Source organism: Felis catus, chromosome A3, assembly GCF_018350175.1.
Source record: "Felis catus isolate Fca126 chromosome A3, F.catus_Fca126_mat1.0, whole genome shotgun sequence".
In the NCBI taxonomy this organism is placed as follows: Eukaryota; Metazoa; Chordata; class Mammalia; order Carnivora; family Felidae; genus Felis; species Felis catus.
This window is the reverse complement of record NC_058370.1, coordinates 82,144,314-82,157,611: the sequence shown is the minus strand read 5'-3', so window position 1 is coordinate 82,157,611 and position 13,298 is coordinate 82,144,314. Positions and strand designations below refer to the sequence as shown.

At 36.7% G+C, this 13,298-nt stretch overlaps 1 protein-coding gene across 7 annotated transcripts in view; it reads right to left on the bottom strand.

Moving 5' to 3' along the window:
* The window catches only part of AFTPH (aftiphilin), an 85,511-nt gene that overhangs the window by 49,511 nt on the left and 22,702 nt on the right, over window positions 1–13,298 (bottom strand). Inside the window, exon 2 of one of the 7 annotated variants that reach the window (XM_019827287.3) lies at window positions 2,549–2,640. The exons of 5 other annotated variants lie outside the window; for them this stretch is intronic. The gene's annotated coding sequence lies outside the window, so the exon portion shown is untranslated. Of the gene's footprint in view, window positions 1–2,548; window positions 2,641–8,111; window positions 8,135–13,298 lie in introns of those variants that run through there. One more of the 7 variants, XM_045054278.1, reaches the window with a different exon arrangement.

Below are 13,298 nucleotides of genomic sequence, written 5' to 3'. Positions count from 1 at the left end.
GGGTGATGGGTATTAGGGAAGGCACTTGTTGTGATGAGCACTTGGTGTTATGCGTAAGTGATGAATCACTAAATTCAACACCGTTTCAGGTGTCATATGTATTAGCTAACTAGTATTTAAGTAAAAACTTGGGGGGAAAAAGATGTTTTTGATGAGCAACAGCACAATACAACCCAGTTAATTTGAAATAAACTGGCTGTAGATACTATCCATTTAGAGAAAGACCACAAGAATAAAGGCTTCTAAGAAGGTGCCTAGTTGGAATGGAAAGGATTCTACATGTTCCTCTAAGAAAGAGTTAATCCTTGACCACTCCTCTATCCTCCATCATCCACCCAGTGTATTATTAACACCCTACAGGTCCTTGGGCTCACATTGGGTGGTAGTGGTGAGGTCTAAGAGGTCTTTCAGGAATTTCCCAGATTCAAACACTGAGATAACTTTCCAGACCAGCTAAAAACTCACCGGAGAGAGAGACTCCCACGTTTTATAGGGCACCAAACTGCATCAATGCGTATATCAACTTTCAAGGCCAGATAAGCGCATCTAGATTATACAATCCTCAGCTTTACTGAGGACCTTTCACTCCAAACTTATTGTTATAGGGACTGGAACAGAGGTGAGGGTGAAGGAGAACACAAGCCGGAAGGATGGTGGTAAGAAAAGACAAACACTGTATCTGAAGTTGTGCTACGGACTTTACATAGTACAAACTACACTAGCAAGGTTTAGTTAATGGATCACACACACACAAAACTGTTACCTTTTTACCATGATGCCTGAGATTTTTAATGAGTCACTTGTTAAATCATTTGGGTGAGTGATGGGGAAAAAACTGGATTTTCTTTAGAAAAATGAATATTATATAAGCAACAACATTGATTTGCATTACAAATGTTGCCTGCTATTGCAGTAGTTCAAATTATTCAAATCTTCACTGTAATATCCTTGCTGGAGTTTTAAGATACTATCAAAATGTAGTGTCAATGAATCTGTCCAGCCTACATTTCTGCTTAAGAGTCATAGTATCATAAAGAAACCAAAGAAAGAGCCCTTCCTCTGAGCCATATGAAGATAGGGATTTTAGTTAACTTTCTGGTTTTTGATATATCTAGAGATGACTGGACCATGTATGATGTCACAAAAGTTTTCATGCTTCTAAAATGTAAAATCTACAAAATCGATAATTTTCATTTTCTTTTTGAGTGGCTTGTCCTCAGCATATTATATTGCTCAATGGCAGCTAACAAAACAAGGACAGTCCCTAAAAATAGATGCTTTTTAGTAAAAAACTGAGAAAAGTTTTGTTTCTAGGACTCCCTTTTTAACATAGGCTGCAAACTTCAAGGCTATTTAATCAAACTTCCATAATTCCAAAGCTAAACATTGTTAAGAGATCTTATAATTCCTTCAAACTTGCTGATTTAAAAACAAAAATCCAAGGGGCACCTGGGTGGCTCAGTCAGTTGGGCATCCAACTCTTGATTTTGGCTCAAGTCATGATCCCACGGTTTGTGGGTTAGAGTCCCATAACAGGCTCCATGCTGATACTGCAGAGGCTACTTGGGATTCTCTCTCCCCCTCCCTCTCTGCCCCTCCTAGGTGTTGTCTCTCAAATTAAAAAAAAAAAAAACAAACAAACCCCAAGACATCATAGACATCAACTGTATTAACAGGTCAATGTTATCAACTACACAACACGCAGTATTATTTAAAACACTTGTTGAATAGTATATTCCATGTGCTTTCATCTTCTGCTTACACCAATGTCAAGTTAATATTTATTCAACGCTGTGTTGATACTATGTGAAAAGTATTCATGAATTATCTCATTTAGTCCTTATACTATGCAATGAGGTAGGAATTACGATCTTCATTTTACAGATGAATAAATAAAAGCTTAGAAGTTAAATAATCCCTCACAGTAGTGTAACTTGTAAGTGGTGAATCAGTCACAAGCTTATACTTGAAAAATGTCTTACTGCAGAAACTGACAGCAAATATTAGAATTACAGGAATCATCCCTTAAAGTTTTCTGAGTTGTTCAGAAAAAGGTTCCTGAAACTTCTACAATAATTTGAAAGGAGAAAATAAGATGCTTACAAACTAATAACCAACGAAAACACCAAGAGGTGAATGTCTTCTTTTAATCTTAATGTACACAAATTAAGTGGTAAAAATGTGGTAAAGAATGAAACAAGCAGCAAAATATCTTTATAGGTAGGTTGATCACCCTCAAAAGGCCAGACTGCCAAAAGTGATAACCAAATTTTCTGTCTTCCTGATTTTGACGTCAGTAAGGATGATTCACAAGAGTACAAATATACACGATGTAAATGACAACATGAGCAGCGATGCATTCATTCTTCAATGAATGTTGCTAAATAGCAGTAAGAGTTATTTTACAGAAGGTAGTTTTCAAAAGTTCCTAAGAGCTTTCCCTTCACTGTGTTTTAAATTTCTATGTAAACCCATAAGGCACTTGTGTTTATATAGCTGTATAGTAAAAATTAAACAACATAGATAAAAACATTTGAAATTGTTTTACCTTTAACTCACATCAACTGGCCATATTTGAGAGATTACTGTTATTCCCAAAAAGGTACTTCAACTTGAAACAGAATAAATGATATTGGGTAACTGTTGGTAACAAAGACAACAAAACAGAAGCAGCAATGAGGATAGATGAATTAGCCCTTGGAAACAGTTTCTCCCTAGTACTCTTTGCTCTTATTACACAGTTGCAGAATAAATGAGCCACCCTAATATCCCAGAAACTTTACAATGAAAACAGAATCTAAAAGCAGGAACTACTTCAGTTTCATTTCCTTTCACTAAAATCTTGCTTACACTTACAACAGTGTCTACAGATAACCCCTGGACCTTCTGTTCTCTTTCTGAATTGCTTGCTCAGGGGACCCTTTGAATTTCTCCACTACTGCTGATGCTTTCTCATCAGACTGTAAGTGTTCAAGAGTCTTCCAACCCTCAAATCGGAGCAAAACAAAACTCTTCCCTTCTGTATCCTCCTAGCTTTCCTCCTCCTCACCAAACTTCTTCAAAGGGCCATATCTATTTGCTATCTCTACTTCCTAACCTCCCACTCACTCCTCAAGCCAGCACAATCTGGCTTCCATCCTACCACTCCACTGAAACTGCTCTTGCAAGAGGTACTTTACTTGAGCTCAAAAGACTGGAAATGTTGTGCAGGCACAGGCCTCTGTTGTTGACCACTGCATCCTCAGGGCCTGCCACATGGGAGGAACTGAATACACGGTTATTGTTCTTGCTGGGGCATGTGTTCCACTGACCACTCTAGAACTGTCTGCCCCTCCACCTCCCACCAGATTTCTATAACCCTAGCTGTGATGTTCCACCAAGTCCGTTAGGAAACATCTAAGTTCAGTCAAGGTAAGTAAGCGTGATCGGAGAAAGGCGGGCCTGAAACGTAGCACATGCAAAAGAAAACAAATCCAATCCTTTGTGCTGAGCCTGTCTGAAAAAAAAGTTGAAAGGGGGAGCACTTACACAAGCTAAGCGAAACAAAACAGCTAAAGTACAAAAATTTGTTCACGGTTTTTAACAGACCAGCTAGTATGACTATCTGCTTTGATTTGAAGAGTTTCTCACCACAAGTGGAGGCATCAGCCAGGATCTCCAGAGTGTGACGTGACTCTGGATGGCCCAACTAACTTCCCCTGCTCTTGTTCTCCACTCCTAGCAACTTTCTTTAGTACTTCATGTAAAATTTCCCGCAGATTTGCAATCAGCTGACATGAATAGCTGACATGTTTTGAAAGAAATTTCTTGCTATAAAGCTTTAGATTTAAATTCCGGTCAAGACTGATGAATTAAACCAAGATCCCATGGTATTCTGAAAACAAAAGAGCCCCATGAAACCTACTTTGTGGATTTCCAAAACGAAAGACCCCTAGTCTGTAACTAAAATGTGTATATGGCAGGCTTTTGGCAGCTGCCCTTCCTGACAGTGTTACTATGTTATAAATGCCTACCATGAGAACTCACCTTTTACAGAGAAAAAGCATCTAGTAAAAGGTCTAAAGCTGCAACCAAATGCAGTTAGAATTCAATTATCTGAGCTAATGAGACAGGATGCAGACAGCATCCTAGATAATCTATAACTCACAAATTTGGCCTTAAAAGATGACCTATGTAACAGCACATTTACCTTACAAATTGTCTTTGCTAAGTGCTATTTGTTCCTTTAAATTTTCCTCTGACCACCTATCAATTGAGAAGATAACCTAGAAATGTGTGAGGCAACAGAAGGAAACCAGACAATGAACCAGGCTTAAAAATAGTCATATCATCCACAGATAACATAATGACATTCTTGGGGGGAATTATTATAAAACAGAAGCTTTATATATGTGAAAAACCAAATATAAACTCATTCCAAAACAGTGCTCAAGAGTGTACATGTGTGTAATATACACAGGTAATGCCACAAGTAGGTCTACCTGTACCGATAACCTTCATGGAAACTATGGAAGGAATTCCCATAGCAAACAAATTCTAGGTAGTTGACCTTTTAATGGTGTTGTTTCTTGGTTTAAAGTTTTACTTTCTCATTAAAGGTAGAAAGGCTAAAGGGTAAAAATTAAAAAAAAAAGGTAACATTTATTATTTTGGTTAGAAATGATTTGAGAATAAGCCTGTCCTATAAAGCAGAATTTTAAACTTTCCCTCACATAACCCACAAAAGCAATACATTTTGCATGATGACCCAACACATACACATTAAGGGAAAAAAAAACCAAAAACAAAAACAAACTTCACCGAACAGTACTTCCCCCTTACTCTCTGGGTACTCTTGATATTTTTAGTTCTATTCCATTTTATCGTAAAAGCTGGTCATGATTCCCTAACTTGATTTTACAAACCTAAATTTATAAACCAGAAATAGGTCATAACTTTAAGTAAAAACAAAAAAAAACCCAAAAACACCCAAAACGGACACTGAAGAGTTTAGAGAGAATGACCAAAACCAACAATTTCCCCTAAATACTATTAGTACCAATGGGGTTAGGAAAAACTAAGTCCTTCCATACAGACGTTATGAACGATGTCAAGTAATAAAAAAAAATTTGAAATCTGAATTTTTTTTTAATCGTTGGAACATGTAAGCATTAGGTGACTTAAAACTTCTGCAGTATTTCTATTCTGCATATTTAAGACATCAATTCTCCTCTGATGAGTTTGATAGAAATAACCCATTTTACATTATTTGAATGAACCACATAATTTGATAAAATGAAAGTGTTCCTTTCCTATTCGCAGAATTTTGCATTAAATAAAAAAAATACTATTTTTCAAATTCATAATACCCTCAATCTAGGAAGCAAGCCACTTTAAGGATAAAATTAAAGATACTATTGGTCAGAGTATATGTTGGTTTATACTCCAGGCAACTCTACAATACACCACAAATTTTAATGCACATTTTTTGGACTAAATAATTTCATCCACGAGAATGTATCCTACAGAAGCATTCATGTAAGTACACAAAGATCATTCCATACAAATGTTAATTCCTGCATTGTTTTAAGAAGCAACTGAAAATAACTTAAATATTTATCAATGAGGAATAGGGTAAATAAAAAGTATAGCCATAAAAAAAAAAGATAAGGCTACATTACTAATAGGAAAAGGTGTCTAAAACACATTTTTAAGTGAAAAAAGTTTCTGAAAGGCATTTTCTCTGGATTTCCCTCTTGCCTATGATACCCTTTCTCCTCCAACAGATCTGCCTTCTGCTTGCCTCTTTTTTTAATTTTTTTTTTCAACATTTATTTTTTTGGGACAGAGAGAGACAGAGCAAGAACGGGGGAGGGGCAGAGAGAGGGAGACACAGAATCTGAAACAGGCTCCAGGCTCTGAGCTGTCAGCCCAGAGCCTGACGCGGGGCTCGAACTCCCGGACCGCGAAATCGTGACCTGGCTGAAGTCGGACGCTTAACCGACTGCACCACCCAGGCGCCCCTCTGCTTGCCTCTTAAATTTCAGTGTTTCCCACATTTCCTTATCCCAGAGAGAGATCTCATCCAATTTTTTTTTTTTTTAATATATGTTCATAATGCTGAAACCCTTATCTATAGGCTGCGCAACCTCTGGATCTATGTACCCAAATACCTTTCTGAATATCTTTGACTGTCCCAAAGATATCTCATATTCTCCAATTCCAAAACTGAAATCAACCTGTAAAGAACAGAAACTACTTGTTCCTATACAACGTTCTAAGTCCAGAAATCTGAGTGATAGCCCTGACTGCTCCCTACTTTGCCATTCCCCCTCCCACAAATTAAATCTTCAATATATTTGTTTTAACATCCCGTGACCTATGGGGTCTCATTTCAGGTTCTCATTATTTTTGGCCAAGATTACTACAGTCCACTTGATATTCCTATCTTATCCATGGCTAAGATACTATCTCTTTACTCCATCTAGACAAAACTACCCCCCTGGTTCCTCCACTGGCACTATGTCACAAGTCATTTCTTCTAATTTCCTGTTCTTACCTGTTTAGAGAACTCATTTACTACACCTTCAAAACCCATTCAGGCATGAAGTTTCCTGTGAAGTGAGATCATCAATACTTATCAAGTTATGATGTCACAGGTACTATGAGAGGTGCTATTCATACACTAATTTAACCTCAACCATCCATTTCACACAGGAGAAAACAGGCTCAGAGAGGTCAAATAATCTGCTCAAGGTTTCAAAGTATGGAAAGTAGGACTCTAACATTAAAGCCAGTGTTTTCATTAGGTTAGGCTGCCTTTCTGAATCAATTAATCCCTCTTTATATCTATCTCTTTTATTACATTCAACAAAGTAAATAAAAAATTTTTCCCCATGTTTTTCTCCTCTAGCAGCCTATTAACCAATGTTTCTCAATCTTAGCTTTGTGTTAAGTTTTCCTTTTTTTAATAGAACAGGTGGATCTAAAGACCTGTATTTTTAAAAGTTTCAAAAATGATGCTGATTGTTAGCAAAGGTTGAGAACCAGTGAATTAAATTACCAAAGGATAAGAATGTTGCCGGACTTTCTAACTTTTGGGGTGATATAAACGTCTGCAAACTTCACTGAACTGATACAGGTAAAGCAATGAAATTTGTACTTTTTCTTATAAAAAGCCTTCCCTAACTTACAATGGTTTGAGTGTACAAACATTTCTTAAAGTTCTGCCATACACATTTACTTGAGAGTATCACAAAGAAATGTCCCCCTCAAGATTTAAAAAACAAAGAGTTAAACAAAAAAACGTTCTCAACATAAAATTTTCAATACTTAAAAATGACACTTGGAAAATTTCCTTAAAGGATCAAATTTAAGTTACTGCAATAATCCTTGAAACATATTAACATATAACATGTTACAGAATTCTTGGAAAAAATAAAATCCTGTCTGAATAATCAGTTTCAGTTGCAGTTGAATGTTAAGAAATTAATATGTAAACAGCAACAATAACCTTTTCTCTACTTCCAGAAACCAAGGTCACTGGCAATCTGATTAAAATCTGTACCTTTTATTTAGGTGTAACACTTGGCACTTGTTTCAAGTAAACTTCTGAACCCTAAGGAGACAGAAACCTAGCACCTGCTGGCTCATTAGGATATAGAGGAAGGAGTCTGAAATATGAAAGAAGAAATGATAACCACAGGCAAAAAGTAATGAATATTCATTCATTTGGGCTCCTAATAGAAGATTTGAATTTGATACTTGAAACTCTTGGTATGATTTTTAAGAAATAAATATGCCATTAAAAATATTTGGCATAAAAAGTTAACTTAATGTAGGTTTATTACTCTATAAATGGCTACTAAAAACAAAGGCCTTAAGAAATGAACGCTTCAGATTTTGAGTGTCACTGTAGCAGAAGTGTTTGTTTTACCTACAAATTCTTGAGGTCAACATTTCTGCATCCAAACAATTCTTCATTTTGCCTCTTTAAACAACTGATCTCGTTAAGATATATGCAAATATTAAAGATCTTATTCCTAGAAGTCTTGCTTTGAAAAGTATCATTTAGGGGCACCTGGGTGGCTCAGTCCTATGAGCGACTGCCTTCAGCTCAGGTCATAACCTACCTCAAGGTTCAGGAGTTTGAGTCCCACAATGGGCTCACTGTGCTGTCAGCGCAGAGCCTGCTTCAGATCCTCTGTCCCCCTCCCACTTGTGTTCTCTCAAAAACAAACGTTAAAAAAAAAAAAAAAAGTATCATTTAAAGTTAGTATTGAAAGAATAAGATGTGAATTGGGAATGACGTCCTCTATTACCTAAACATGCAATTGTTAAATTTAACATAAAAATTCAATGTTAGCAACATAGGATTTTCACATGTTGTTAAACTTGTCAGGTATCTACTTCTCATGTTTTTGCTTCTCATGTAAAATGGGGTCTCCACTTCTATCCTATTTTCTATTTAGGAAATTGGAAGCTCTTGCTACTTGTAAATCATATCATAGGCAAACCGGAGCATCTGACCATTTCCTTTCCAATTCTTAGGTCTCTGTTTTTCCTTATTGACTGTGCTTGCTTAATACCTCTAATACCAAATCCAATAGTAGTGGTGATAGCAGGCATTAGTATTTCCCCTAAATTAAGATACTGATCTTTGGTTTGAGGTTACATACATTTTGTCGTATTACAGAATTATCCAATTCTTAAGTTGCTTTGTTAAAAAATTTTTTAAAAAGGAGTTTCCAAACGCCTTTTCAGTATTTATGGAGAGAAGTACATAATTTTTCCTTAGATCTATTAAGGTAACAAAAATACCAGTATTTATTCATAATTGTTTTCAGGCTGTTCAATAGTCAGGGAAGCCCAGTTTGTTTTCTGCTACAGGAAAAGGTAGGTTTCAAAGTAATCAAATAAGCATGGTTAGATTATGTGCTCGATTACACACATGTCAAACAAATATTCAACTTATTTAATCCAATTTACTCCTTACTTTCACTTTTACAAGTAGGCCTCAAAACAAACTGAAATTTTCTCGTAAGTATGAAACATTCAAATTAGTAGTATAAGTCCTTTCAGGTTTCATCTGGGTTCTTTTCTTATTCAACTCCTCAAGCAATCTCATCCACCTAAGGCTTTAATTTCCATATCCTAGGACTCCTACTTTATTCCTGGTCCTCTTCCAGGGCTCTGTAACTTAGTAACTAAGTGGGTGGAGGGGCCGTCCCCTGAGTAGGAAACGTAAGAGCCACCCTTGACAAAGCTCCTCACCCTCCTCTACCTTCTAAAGAAGGACCTTTATCTCATAAATCCCTCAATTCTAGAATATCTATCTGTACCTCCTTTCAGCTCCCCAGACACCCTTCTGGTTCTGGTCTAAAAGCTGCCATCATCATTTAAATGGTCTTTCCCTGACCGGTATTCAATCATGCCCAACCCAAGAAATCTCTTTAAAAGTCAATCTGATCACATGGATCACCTACTTGTGATAAAGATGTTTTAAAAGTATATATTATTTATTTTGGAGTGCCTGGGTGGCTCAGTAGGTTAAGTATCAGACTCTCGGTTTCAGCTCAGGTTATGATCTCAGTTTCATGGGTTCAAGCCCCACACTGGGCTGCGCTGGCAGCTTGGAGACTGCTTAGGTCTCTCAAATAAATAAACTTTAAAAAGTATATTTATTTTGGGAAAGAGCACAAGCATGCACATGAGAGCCTGAGTAGGGGGAGGGTGGGGGAGAGAATCCCAAGCAGGCTCTGCACCCCCAGCATGGAGTCTGAAACAAGGCTCGAACTCATAAACTGTATCATGACCTGGGCAAAATCAAGAGTTAGTTGTTTAACCTTCTGAGCCACCCAAGCACCCTGTGATAGAGATTAAAAAAAAAAAATCTTTAATAAAGTCTATATAAGCCATTCCCATCTTTCCAGTCACCACCTTCTCCTCCCTTCCCCTATCGTTTCTAATGCTCCACACCAGGCCTTCTTTCAGTTTTCGAAAGGCAGATAACATTCTTTTATGCCACAGGGCCTTTGCACCTGTGGTACCATCGCCTAAAACATTCCCACACATCCTTCAATTCTTAGAAAATTTATCTGAGGCATTGATCCCTCATCTAACACCTTTCCCCAAGTCCTCCTACATGTAGATCTTTCAGAGCATAAGAACTGCAGTATAGTTTGTAATAAAACACTTACAATTTTAAAGATGACTGTGCAAACAGTACCCCATGAAAAACACACTGACAACCTGAAATGTATGATTTTTAAAAACCCATTTGCTGCTTTCCAGAATAGTGAAGTTAATCTTATAGTTCTTTTCCATAGATAAAAATAAGTCAGTGTCATGCTCCTGAGCAGCACTGTCCAACTAAAATATAGTATGAGCCACATAATTATTTTTCCAGTAGCCTATTAAAAAAAGCATATGAAATTAATTATAATATACTTTGCTTAACCCAAAGCGCCCAAAATATTATTTTAACATGTAATCAGTCTAAACTATGTATCTTAACATTAGTTTTGAGATTTTTTTTTTTTACACTTAGAGTACATCTACGTTGGACTAGTTTTATTAAAAGTGCCACATGTGGCCAGTGGTTACTATACTGAACATAGTTCCAAAATATTGTATTTCTTTCACTTAAATAGCTAACAGAATCAGTTATTTTAAGAAGAGCACATTATTAAGCAATTTTAATCTCATAACAAGGACACATCTCCCATTTAAACCCTTCAAAAAATGTTTAAATTATGCAAATATTCCATACTGCTGAAAAGCCTAAATCCAAAATAAAAATCTAGGTAAACACTTTAAAAACTGCGTATTTACTGATCATTTGAGGAGATTAAAGGAAGACAGGTACTCTCAGCCACTGCTTGAAGGACTGATTTTATTATAACCTCTTGAAAAGCAATTGGTTTCCCTTTGATTTAGTAACTACACTTCTAGGACTCAATCCTATGGAAATAACCCAAAACAAAGTCCAAGATTACAAACCTGTTCACCAAGATACAATTCATACATACATGTGTGTAGGACACTCGAACTCACGGGGGAAAAAAAATGAATGTAATCCAAAATGTTTAGTTATCTCTGTCGTGTGATGACTAATATTTTAATACATATTATTCCTTTTAACATGTTTACTGAGTGCTGCTCTGTGCCAGGCATTAATAACAGATGGGTCCCTGCCATCGAGGGGCATACCAGTTTTCTTTACACTTTTCTACAGTTTCCAAATATTCTACAATATTCTATAATAAACATTTTCCTTTCATAACTTTAATAACCAGAAAAATATAATATGGAGTGGATGCTGATTTGGGCAAATCAGCTGTAAAGGTACATTGAGCCACCTGGAGAAGTATTTGAATATAGCCTCATATAGTAGCTTAGATGAAAATTTTCTGAAACGGTAAGGGAAGTTTAATTAATGCAAAACAACCTACAAAGTAGTCTGTGCAATAAGACTGTTTTGGTATAAAGTGCATGTTTATATATGTAAAAAATAGGTGGAAAGATATGCATTAAATTGTTAACAGTGGGGATTTCTGAGTAGTAGGAGTGGTTTTTTTTTTTGCTTGCCAATTTTCTACAATGCCCCTGTAACAAACGACTACTTTAAAAAATTAAATAGATACATACCCACTACTTACTGAGCATTTATGACATACAAAACTGTGCTAGATTCTATAAGGGGTAGAAGTGAGTAAAAGGAGTCGCAATCGTAAAGAAAATTACAGTTAATTAGGGGGAACATAAGAAAATGCAAGCCAGAATATAAACAGCAAAGTAAAATGTAGTTATGAGGAATCTAAGAAAAGACCTTACCTGATTGGGAAGAGGAAGAAAGAATGGTGAAAACAAGAAAAAGCTTCATGGAGACAGAATTTGAAATGAAAGGGTTTTAACTGATCCGATCCAAGTAACAGTGGGCACTAAAAATAAAGTATGGGGCAAGTATCAAAGAACAGGAAGTCACATAATAGAGTTTGGTTAGAATGTAGGATATATGAAGGAAGTAGGCAGTATGCTGGAAAAGTAGGCTGTGGAGGGCCTTGAATTTTCAGAAGGGAGTATCTCTAGAAGTATTTTTGAATTTAGCAATGGTGAAATTACTATAGGTTCCAATTCCAGAGACTGACTGTATCACTGTAACCACCTCCTAATGGAATCTTCCTGCTTCCACTCCTGAACTCCTATAGTCTATTTTCTGTAGAGCAGCCAGCCAGATCCTCCCCCCCAACCCCAGCCAGATCCTTTTAAAACATAGATTATGTCACATCTCTACTCATAAGCCCTGCAGTGGCTTCCCATCTCACACAGTAAAAAGCCAAAGTCATTAGAATTTCTACAAAGCCCTGCAACACTGCTCTCTCACCCTCTAACTCTCTGATCACATTTACTACTATTCCCCTTGCAATTCGTTGAATATTCCAGGCATACTTCTGTTTCTACCACTCTTCCCCTTATTCTCCTCACCTCCTTCAGGTCTTAAGCTTTCTCTGACACTACCCTATATAAAACAGCAAACTCCAACAACCTCTCCCTCCTAGCTCTAAGTCAAAAAGTCTGAACTCCCGTATCCCTCCAAATGGACATTTTTCTCTAGGATACTTATCTGCCATTTTTTTTTTTATCCCCCTACATCTACACAAACGTGTATACACACACACACAAATGAAGTTCAATGAGGGTTGTTTTTCTTAGTTGATTTTAGTATCCTTAGCACCTAGAACAGGGCTTCACATGTTGCCATAAGAATGAAATGAAGAGAATATCATGGTGTTAGGTATTTAGTTGAAATGGTTTATGGCATATTTTAAGTATTTACATAAATGGAACCTACACTGTATTCTAGTTTACCAGTTTATTTTCCCCTGGGAACTATTCACCAAAACAGTGCTTATAAGTTTTGAGCATACAGCTGAGCTTTAATTTATTAGCAATTTATCTCTGCAAGGTTTATTGAAGTATTATTTGAAATAAGGATGGTGGTGGTTGAAGAAGAAAGACTATAAACCTATGTTCCTTTTTTCATTTCTCCCGAACTAATGAGCAATGGCTCCCCACCTCTGCTTCCTCCCCAGTGTATAGTTTCTGACTTTTTCCTTTTCCTAGGGAAGGGGTCTAATCCAGACCTATGAGCTCCCACCCCAGGGTAAGGTCAGCAATAAAACTAGGAGTGTGATACAGGGCTGTGCAGCTGGTTGGCAGCAAAAGAGGAGAGCCCAGGCAAGGGAGGTTACTGCAGAAGAAACTCGGGAGGGGAACAATTTCTTGACTTAAATATTTTCAAGTTAGAACTTCCTTAT